Below are 12126 nucleotides of genomic sequence, written 5' to 3'. Positions count from 1 at the left end.
ATAGTTTAACTATTGTGGACATTGCTGCTATAAACATTGGGGTGCAGGTGCCCCTTCGGATCACTACATTTGTATCTTTGGGGTAAATACCTAGCAGTGCAATTGCTGGGTCATAGGGTGATAACTCCTGTTTTTATATGGATTGTGATGAAAAGAAGTTTGGATGTAAATAGAGTCAAATTTAATTTAATGATAAATATAAAATCCTAATATTTTCTGTCATTTCCAACTAATTACTAGGCTGCTAAAGGTTTGCACAGTGGTCAGGAAGTAAATACTTTGGGTCTTGAATATCCTATTGTACTTTTAGACAAGAATAATATGGTCCTGTTATTTTAACTTTTTAAACTTTAAACATATTCAAGATAAGAACATGCCATCTCCTAAATGTTTCGAGCAGATCTCAGCCTCTGAATAACCAGTGTTGTGGCTGGACCAACCCTTGTGATTTTTAATATGATTGCAAAGTGCCCTTCAAAAATAACCATCAAGGGGTGCCTGGGTGGCTCAGTCGTTAAGCGTCTGACTTTGGCTGAGGTCATGATCCCAGGATACTGGGATCGAGCCCCGCATTGGGCTCCCTGCTCTGCAGGAAGCCTGCTTCTCCCTCTCCCACTCCCCCTGCTCGCCTTCCCTCTCTCGCTGTGTCTCTCTCTGTCAAATAAATAAATAAAATCTTAAAAAAAAAATAACCATCAGGAAACTTGAACAAATAATTTATTACCTACAAGTCCTAGAAATTACATGGCACACCTGGGGCCACACAGTGAGGTCACATGCAGAAAGAGAAAGAGAGCATGGGTCTGGTTCTATTTTTAGATTGGGGTCTAGAGTAGGGGCTTAGGGTTTTGTGGGCTCACTCTTTTTTTTAAATTTTATTATGTTAATCACTATACATTAAATCATCAGTTTTTGATGTAGTGTTTCATGATTCATTGTTTGCCTATAACACCCAGTGTTTCATTCAGTAGGGCCCTCTTTAATACCTATCACCAGGCTAACCCATCCCCCCACCCCCTCCCCTCTAAAACCCTCAGTTTGTTTCTCAGAGTCTGTAGTCTCTCATGGTTCGTCTCCCCCTCTGATTTCCCCCCCTTTATTTTTCCCTTCCTGTTATCTTCTTCTTTTTTTTTTTTTTTAACATATAATGTATTATTTGTTTCAGAGGTACAGGTCTGTGATTCATCAGTCTTACACAATTCACAGCGCTCACCATAGCACATACCCTCCCCAATGTCTATCACCCAGCCACTCCATCCCTCCCACCCCCCACCACTCCAGCAACCCTCAGTTTGTTTCCTGGGGGCTCGCGCTTTATTGGTGAATTTAAAATATAAGAGTGGGAATTTAAAGCACAGGAAGAGGACAAAAAAGAAGTAGTCTAAATGGTCAATTACCAAAATCAACCAAGAAATTTAAAACAAAGTATCCTACTATGGGGGGAGGGAGGAGAAAGGTGCCTGACCTTTAGTTTAGTCCTGGCTGGCAATGTGTCAAAATAGCCATCTTTGAAGTAAATATCTCTTTGAAGTGGATGCCTGGGCAATCAAAGCTTAAGTTCGGCACTTGCATTACAAAAAAAAAAAAAAGAGAGAGAGAAAGAGAGACAGAGAAACCACCTTCAGGTCTTACACTACACCTAATTAAAGTGACTTCATAAAAATGGGAATTCAAAAAGCATCATAAGGAGCCATATTGCAAAGGTTTGGACTTCACACATGATGCATTTTATTGTAGCAGTGGAACATGGCATGTTCTGTGTAATCATCTTTTGACACCCAACACATTCATATAACTTACCACCTATACTGACCGCCTTTCATCCTTCTCTATGTCAAGAAACAGGCTGTCTGAATAAAATACATGGTTGTTTTCAATCAGTGTGTAAAGCAATGTTGGCATCAGTGTGTTGCAACAACGGCAATGTTTCAATAAAGCTCAAATAGAGTATCTTATTTAGACCATCTTTCATTGACGTTTAAAATTTTTTAGCATGAGTACTTCAAGTCTTAATAGCACACATTTTAAAATTCAAATAAAAGATTTGTGGTTCTTTTTATTCAGAGTGATCCCTTATATTTTTAGAGGACCTTAGAGCTTTCTAAACACTTACATGTATTTACCTTATTTTGGCCCTAATTCTAACAAAAAACTTTATACAGAAGGAAGAACTGACCTTAAACATAAGAAAACTGAGAATTAGAAAATTTACATAACTTGTCCAAGACCATGCACTAAGATCCAAACCTGGAGCTGACAGCCTGGTCCTGACATGGTGTTCTGGAAAATATTTTAGTCATTAGAGAGCATCTCCTATAAATCAATAAGAAGGACTGAGAAAGGGCGCCTGGGTGGCTTCATCAGTTAAGTTTCCAACTCTTGGTTTCAGCTCAGCTCATGATCTCAGGGTCCTGAGATTGAGCCCTGCGTAGGCTCCCCACTGAGTGTGGAACTTGCTTAAGATTCTCTCTTTCTCTCTCCCTCTGTCCCTCCCTCCCCACTCTCTCTCTAAAAAAGTAAATAAATAAAATATTTAAGAAAAGGAGTGAGACAATTCAGTATAAAAAAGGGCAAATATCTTTATTAGACATCACAAAAAATAATATCCAAGTGGCCAATAGGCATAAGAAGAGGTGTATAACAGCATTATTTGATCATCAGAAAAATGCAAACTACAATCACTAAGAGATACCATTACTTACTCACTAGAGTATCCAAAGATTTCTTTAAAAAATTAATAAGGTTACATAGCAGGTAGAAAACTCATGGATTGCTGGCCTTATCTGCAAAGATAAATATATGCCTATCCTATGGCCCCAAAATTCCATCTCAACATTTATGTAGAAGTAAATTCATAGCAGTATATATATATATATATATATATATATATATATACACACACATATATATGTTCATATATATATATGAGTTCATAGCAATATATATATTATATACATGTATAATATTATGTATATTATAATTATATTACATCTTGTGTATTATAATTATCTTTTATTATTATATCTTATACTATGTCTTATATAGAGAGATATATATTATATATTTGTCTATAGAGTGTAGCGATATTTTTAGGGTATGCTTGGGAGGAAGCATGTAGGATCTTGGATGTGTTTCACATCTTGATGTAGTTGATAGTTATATGGGTGTCTACAAATACACAAATATGATGAGAAGTGCACTTAAGATTTGTATACTTTATTGCATATATGTTAGTACCTCAGTAGTTCTAAAATATAAATTGACAACAGGTAAAAATCAATGAGCTATTTTAGCACACGTTTTAACACTAATGCCAACAAGCACTCCTGCTCAACTCTAGACCCCAACAGTTAAAACTAGAAGCAGACAAAACCGCTTAACTCATGCTCTAACTGAAACTCATTGTTCTTATTTCTTATCACACTTTCTGGAGACGTTGATGAAAGTGTTTTGCAATGACCGTCAGAACATTCCAACTGCCAGGCCAGCAAAGTCCTGAAGCAACAGGATACCTAGATGAGCACATTCCCTTCCTTGCCCATAATCATACGCTGAACACATACCATCCCCTACCCAGGATCATGTGCTCGCTGCCTGCTCTCTTGCACATCCCACCCCACCCACAAACCTCTCCCTATGAGACTCTAGGTGTCCATCTGGCCAGCAGAAAGTTGTTAAGGCTTGAGCTTGCCAGCTTCCCTGGTTGCTGGCACCCGAAATAAATTGCTCCCTTTCTCTTTTCCATACCCTTGTCTCTTGAATTATTGGCTTCTCTTGTGATGAGTGTGAGTTTGTTCTTCAACAGTGTTGGCAAACCCAGTTTGCCAGGAACTATGCTTTCGATTTGTCTGGCCCCCTCAGGATTCCCTGCAAGGGAACCAGTGGCCATGGCAGCCTGGCAGACTCACCTGTTCCTTTCCTGAGTTAGTGCCTGTGACAGGTCAGTAACACTAACACACTAACTGAAACAAAAACAGTAAAGGAAAAGAAACTTCACAAAAAACATTTAGCAGGATTTTCTTTCAGTAAAACAAAACAGCACTGTAATTTATATCATCAAAGAGAAATTAGGAATTATATCCATGTAAAGTCTTGAGAAATTATCAACACAAAAGGAATATCCAAAGTAAAGTATTTTTTTAAAAAGATTTTATTTATTTATTTGACAGAGAGAGAGCGAGCACAAGCAGTGGGGGAGTGGCAGAGGGAGAGGGAGAAGCAGGCTCCCCACCGAGCAGGGAGCCGGACACAGGGCTTGATCCTGAGACCCTGGGATCACGACCTGAACCTAAGGCAGATGCTTAATCAAGTGAGCCACCCAGGCGCCCCAGTAAAAAAGTATTATTTAGACATTAATAATGAATACATAAAAATAAAACCAACAGCAATGTAAGAAGGTAAAGAAATCTCCCAGAAATTTAACAATGAAGAAGATAGTTGGATTTTTTTTTAATTTAAGAAATTAATCTAAAAGCACTTCTGACTACTATGTGTGTTCTGAATAGGTTAAAAAAATGGAGAGGAACAAGTTACTAAAGAAATAAAGAAAATAATGTAGGAAATATCCAATTTAGCAGCTTTTAAAAAAATTTTTGCTAATTTATTCCCAGTGCCTGAAAGGAAGTTTGACAAATAATAAGCACTTAAAAATAATTATTTAATGAATAAAGGGCTTTTCCAGGATTGAATTGTGCATTCAAATAGAAAGCCCCCACCAATTTCCCAGTTCAAAGAATGGTAAAAAGACTTTTTAAACCAAATCATTACAAACATTCCAAACACTAAAAATACATAGCCTAAGGCTCTAGAAGGTTCCAGAGATAAAATCAGTTTAAAATAAAAGAATATGGGTCTTTGACCTACTCAATTACTGTGGTGGTAAAGATTTAACACAACTACCACTCCCACTGCCCCAGCCTTGTGCTCCAATGCATCCCACCCTAGTAACTGCTGCCATGTGTAAATAGTGAACCATTCTAACTAGATTTTTGTGGTCAAATGCTGAAGAGTTGCCTGAACATGATAAATTACAGAACTGGTAAGAGAATAAGTGGGAGATTAGGTACATTATGAGAAGTAATCTCTTACACTGCCCGAAATTTTGAAAATTTACTCCGTAGTTCTGAAATGGGTGTCTTCAGGAAAAGAAAGTAATAGGGTACCTGGGTGGCTCAGTTGGTTAAGGGTCCAACTCCTGATTTCCGCTCAGTTCATGATTTCAGAGTCACGGGATCAAATCCCATGTCGGGCTCCACACTCAGCACAGAGTCGGCTTGTCCCTCTTCCTCTGGTACTCCCCTTGCTCACCCTCACTCTGTCTCAAATAAATAAGATCGTTTTTTAAAAAAATAAAGTAATAATGATTACAGGAACCAAATAACATTGATAGCATTTCTAAACAGAAGAACATTCCTTGAAACTATATGGACGAATTGAAATGCATTAGAGCAATCTCATGAGTGGAACAGTATCATTGGGATTTCATGCACAACTAACTCTTTAAAGAATAATGTTTGATAACCCACTTGGTTACCTTCTCCCTCATTACAGATAGCACTCTGACCATTTTAGAACACAGAGTTAAATCGAATAATGAGACTTCCGGTTTGGGCTCAACGTGTAAGAAGCTTGGATATTGCCATTCTGTCCTAACAACAAGTAAAAAACTGAACAAACTGAAAGATCAATAACTCTTTTTAAATCTGTAAAAGAAGTGAGGTCATGGGGCAAACTGCTTCCCTAAAATTGGAGAGTCTAATAGGAGAATACAGAGAATCACAACTTACTGGAATAGAAAACCCCCAAGCAGCAACCTCTGTAGGAACTAGTGTCATGGTAGGGAAACTGGAACTGTAATCAATGAGTTGTAGAGACTCAATATGGACAACTGCAAGAGTTAAAAACTCCAGGGACCTAGTCATAGCAGGGTCTCTATGAGTTTGTGATGTGTGCTTCTGGGAGCTCTACTTGGTCTTCACAGTGAATACTGGAGAAAAATCATCTCATGCTTCTAGCAAGGGGAGGGAAAATGTTCCAGAACATCTGTTCTTCTTAAGAAGTTCTGCCCTCAGAAGAAACTAATTAAGCATCATCTAACCTGCTGGGATATTATTAGAGCCCAACGGACCTTGGGGAAGAGTAATATTTAACTTCAGCTTCCTTTAGCCTTCTACATTGGAGGAGGAAAATACTGAGCTGCAGTCACTGTTGCCATCCTGCCCCACTTAAGGGACACATGTGAAGTTCATAATCCAGAAGTATAAGCTCATTAAAAGACTGAAACCAAACCATGGCACCACAGAGTGTGTCCCCTACACATACATCTTACCACCATGTTACTAAAAGCCTATTTACATATGTTTGTTTTACCCAGTACATCATGTCTAGTTATCAAGAAGAAAAAATTACAAGACCTACTGAAAGGTAAAAAAAAAAAACACAGTTTGAAGACACAGAGCAAACATTAAAACTAGACTCAGATATGTGAAGAATGTTAGAATTATTAGACAGGGAAATTAAAACAGCTGCTAAAATAATGAATAAAGTAAGCATTGTGCAAGAACAGATGAACAATGTACAAAGAAAGATGGAAATGCAAAAGAAAGAATTAAAATGAAATGCTAGAGATTGAAAACTTTGTACCAGAAATGAGGAATGCCTTTGATGGGCTTATTGGTAGACGGGACATGAATGAGAAAAGGACCTCTGACCACGAAGATATCTCAATAGAAACCTCCAAAACTGAAAAGTGAAGAGAAAAAAGACTAGTGGAAAAAACAGAATAGGACATCCAAGAACAATAAAACCACTACAAAATGTGTAATATACACATAATGGGAATGCCGGAAGGATAAGAGAGAAAAGAACAAGAGAAAATAGTTGGAACAATAATGAGGATGTCCTTAAATTATTGTCAGATACCAGCCACACATATTCAGGAAGCTCAGAGATAAAGATAAAGCAGGATAAATAAAAACACATATACACACAACCATCCCTAGGCATATCATTTTTAAACTAAAGAAAATAAAAAATAAAGAAAAAATCCTGAAAGAAGCCAGAGTTAAAAAACAAAACAAAACAAAAACAAAAACACCTTACCTACAGAGAAGCAACTATCAGAAATGCATTTGACTTCTTTTCAGAGAGTAGAATAAAATATAGTGTTAGAAAAAAAAAGAACCCGTCAACCTAGAATTCTGTACACAGTTATCCCTCAAATTAGCCTTCAATACAGAACAAAGACTCTTTCAAACAAAACCTGAAAGAATTTGTTCCCAGTAGGTTGCCTTGCAAGAAATGTTAAAATAAGTTTTCACAGAGAAAGAAAAGACATAGGTCAGAAACTCGATCTACATAAAAAATAGAGCATTGAAAGGAGAAATAAGTGAAAATAAAATAAAAACTTGTTTTTCATTCTTAATTAATTTAACAGAAAACAGTTTGTTCAAAATAATAATAGGAACCACATATTCCATTTTGGATGCTTATGTGTATGTGTAGGCATATATGCATATATAAGTGCTAATGTAAGTGTGTGTGTGTGTGTGTGTGAGTGTGTGTGAAATGGATGATAACAATGATACAAGGAATGGGAGGAGGAATTATGATTATTTTGTTATTATGAGGTACTTGTACTCCCTGTGAAACAGTATAATGTTTTTGAAAATGGATTCAGATTAGCTGTAAATGTATATTGCAAATTCTATGGCAACCATTAAAAAAAGTATAAAAAGAAAAATTGATATGCTAAGAAAGGAAAAAATCATATAAAATGTTCAATTAAAACTACAAAGGGCTGAAAAAGAGTAGAAAACAAAAATGGGATCAAAGAACAAAGGCGACAAATAGAAAACAGTACAGATATGGTAGAAACAGATGGTAGATATTAAAACAGATGTGGTAGATATTAATTGAACTATATCAATAATCGCTCTGAATGCCAATGGTCTAAATGCACCAATTAAAAGACACTGTCAGAGGGGTGGAGCAAGATGGCGGAGGAGTAGGAGACCTGGATTTTGTCTCCTCTCAGGAATTCAGCTGGATAGGGATCAAATCATTCTGAACACCTACGAACTCAACAGGAGATAGAAGAAAAGAAGAGCAACAACTCTCTGAACAGAAAAGTGACCACTTTCTGGAAGGTAGGACGTGCGGAGAAGTGAATCCGAGGTGATATTCAGGAGGATAGATGGCGGGGGAGGGGCCTCCGTCGGCCGCTTCTGGCAAGTGATAGAGCCGCGGAGCACAAAATCGGAACTTTTAGAAGTCGGCTCCGCTGAGGGACGTCACTCCGGTGGCTAAGCGGGGGGTGGAACCCTCATGGGACAGTGTGGTCTCAGGACCCTCGGGGTCACAGAAAGACCAGGGGTGCCTGAATGCGGCAGAGCTCCCAGGGATCGGAGCGGGGAAGCCAGCTGCAGAGACAGAGCCGAGGAGTGGTCTCTCAGCTCGGGGTTGCCATAAACCGTGATCCCCGGCACAGTCGGGCCACTGCTCCTCCAGCAGGGACCCAACAAGTGGCAGATCCAGGGACGCTCACCTTCTTCCCCCGGGAGGAGAGGTGTGGGAGTGCACCGCAGGGATCTGCTGGGTTTGGAGACTCCACACGGGGTCGGGTGCCAGAGATAGAAACGCACGGTCACGGGCCGGGTGAGCACGGAGTGCGGCTGGAGACCGGGGAGACAGGAGTGACTGACGGCTTTTCTCTGGGGGCTCACTGAGGAGTGGGGTCCCGAGTTCTCGGCTCCTCCAGGGCGGAGATTGGGAGGCCACCATTTACACTCTCCGCCTGCAAAGCTGTATGGAAAGCTTGCAGGGAACAAAAGCTCCGGAGAGCAAACCCGAGCAGATTACTTAGCCCGGACCAGGCAAGGGAGGGGCAATTCCGCCTCTGGCAAAGACTTTTGGAAACCACGGCAACAGGTCCCTCCCCCAGAAGATCAGCGAGAACAACCAGCCAAGACCAAGTCTACCGATCAATGAGAACGGCAGAACTCCAGCGCTAGGGGAATAATGCACATAGAATTCATGGCTTTTTTACCATGATTCTTTAGTCTTTCAAAGTTAATTTTTTTTAACTGTTTTTTTTTTTTGAATTTTTCTTTTTCCTTTTTTCAACCAACATCTTATCAATCCCTTTTTTAAAAAAAAGTTTTTATTTTTCATTTTTATTTTTCATTTTTAGAGTCATATTCTATCCCTTCAGAGTAGTTACCCTTATTTTTGGCATATATATATAAGTTGTTCTCTCTTTAAAATTTTGAGATAGTTTCTTCTAACAGATCAAAATATACCCTAAATCTCTAGTGTATGGTTTTTTTCTACTCCCCTGCCTGATAACATTCTCTCCCTTTTTTTTTCTCTCTTTTTTTTTAAATCCTCTTCTTTCTTTTTTCAAACAACTTCTTATCAATTCCTTTTATAATTTTTTTAATAATTTCCATCTTTACAGTCATATTCCATCCCTTCATCATATCAACCCTTATTTTTGTACATATATAAGTTTTTCTTTCTTTAAAATTTTGGGAGGCACTTTCATCTAAAAGACCAAAATACACCCAAAATCTAGTGTGTGGCACTGATCTATATACCAGCCTGATCATATTTGATCACATTCTGGTTTTGACTTGTTTTGTTCTGTTTTTGTTTGTTTTTATCTTTATCTTTTTCTTTTTCTTTTTTTTTTCCTTTTTCTTTTTCTTTTTTCTCTCTTTCCCTTTCTTTTCCCACTGCTTCAGGTCTTTTCTGATTTGTTTAGAGTATATTTTCTGGGAACGTTGTTACCCTGTTAGCATTTTGTTCTCTCATTCATCTATTCTCCTCTGGACAAAATGACAAGATGGAAAAAATCACCTCAACAAAAAGAACAAGAGATAGTACCGACTGCCAGGGACCTACTCAATATGGACATTAGTACGATGTCAGATCTAGAGTTCAGAATCATCACTTTAAAGATACTAGCTGGGCTTGAAAAAAGCATGTAAGTTATTAGAGAAACCCTTTCTGGAGAAGTAAAAGAACTAAAATCTAACCAAGTGGAAATCAAAAAGGCTATTAATGAGGTGCAATCAAAAATGGGGGCGCTAACTGCTAGGATAAATGAGGCAGAAAAGAGAATCAGTGATATAGAAGACCAAATGATGGAAAATAAAGAAGCTGAGAAAAAGAGAGATAAACAAGTACCGGATCACGAGGGCAGAATTTAAGAGATAAGTGATACCATAAGACGAAACAACATTAGAATAATTGGGATCCCAGAAGAAGAAGAAAGAGAGAAGGGGCAGAAGGTATAATGGAGCAAATTATAGCAGAGAATTTCCCTAATTTGGGGAAGGAAAGAGGCATCAAAATCCAGGAAGCACAGAGAACCCCTCTCAAAATCAATAAAAATAGGTCAACACCCCGACATCTAATAGTAAAACTTACGAGTCTCATAGACAAAGAGAAAATCTTGAAAGCAGCTCGGGAGAAGAGACATGTAACCTACAAGGGTAGAAACATTAGATTGGCAACAGACCTATCCACAGAGACCTGGCAGGCCAGAAAGGACTGGCAGGATATATTCAGAGCACTAAATGAGAAAAATATGCAGCCAAGAATACTATATCCAGCTAGGATGTCACTGAAAATAGAAGGAGAGATAAAAAGCTTCCAGGACAAACAAAAACTAAAGGAATTTGCAAACATGAAACCCAGCCCTACAAGAAATCTTGAAAGGGGTCCTCTAAGCAAAGAGAGCCTAAAAGTAACATAGACCAGAAAGGAACACAGACAATATACAGTAACAGTCACCTTAGAGGCAATACAATGGCACTGAATTCCTATCTTTCAATAGTTACCCTGAATGTAAATGGGCTAAACGCCCCAATCAAAAGACACAGGCTATCAGACTGGATTAAAAAACAAGACCCATCGATATGCTGTCTGCAAGAGACTCATTTTAGACCCAAAGAAACCTCCAGACTGAAAGTGAGGGGGTGGAAAACCATTTACCATGCTAATGGACACCATAAGAAAGCTGGGGTGGCAATCCTTATATCAGACAAATTAGATTTTAAACCAAAGACTGTAATAAGAGATGAAGAAGGACACTATATCCTACTTAAAGGGTCTATCCAACATGAAGATCTAACAATTGTAAATATCTATGCCCCTAACATGGGAGCAGCCAATTATATAAGGCAATTAATAACAAAAGCAAAGAAACACATCGACAACAATACAATAACACTGGGGGACTTTAACACCCCCATCACTGAAATGGACAGATCATCTAAGAAAAAGATCAACAAGGAAATAAAGACTTTAAATGACACACTGGACCAAATGGACTTCACAGACATATTCAGAACATCCCATCCCAAAGCAACGGAATACACATTCTTCTCTAGTGCCCATGGAACATTCTCCACAATCGATCACATCCTAGGTCATAAATCAGGTCTCAATCGGTACCAAAAGATTGGGATCATTCCCTGCCTATTTTCAGACCACAGTGCTTTGAAACTAGAACTCAATCACAAGAGGAAAGTCAGAAAGAACTCAAATACATGGAGGCTAAAGAGCATCCTACTAAAGAATGAATGGGTCAACCAGGAAATTAAAGAAGAATTAAAAAAATTCATGGAAACCAATGAAAATGAAAATACAACTATTCAAAATCTTTGGGATGCAGCAAAGGCAGTCCTAAGAGGAAAGTATATAGCAATACAAGCCTTTCTCAAGAGAGAAGAATGGTCTCAAATACACAACCTAACCCTACGCCTAAAGGAGCTGGAGAAAGAACAGCAAATAAAGCCTAAACCCAGCAGGAGAAGAGAAATAATAAAGAGCAGAAATCAATGAAATAGAAACTAAAAGAACAGTAGAACAGATCAACGAAACTAGGAGCTGGTTCTTTGAAAGAATTAACAAGATTGATAAACCCTTGGCCAGACTTATCAAAAAGAAAAGAGAAATCAACAAAATCATGAATGAAAGAGGAGAGATCACAACCAACACCAAAGAAATACAAACAATTATAAGAACATATTATGAGCAACTCTATGCCAGCAAATTAGATAACCTGGAAGAAATGGATGCATTCCTAGAGATGTATCAACTACCAAAACTGAACCAGGA

This window comes from Neomonachus schauinslandi, chromosome 11 (assembly GCF_002201575.2).
Source record: "Neomonachus schauinslandi chromosome 11, ASM220157v2, whole genome shotgun sequence".
NCBI classification, from domain to species: Eukaryota; Metazoa; Chordata; class Mammalia; order Carnivora; family Phocidae; genus Neomonachus; species Neomonachus schauinslandi.
Note: the sequence above shows the minus strand (reverse complement) of the source record.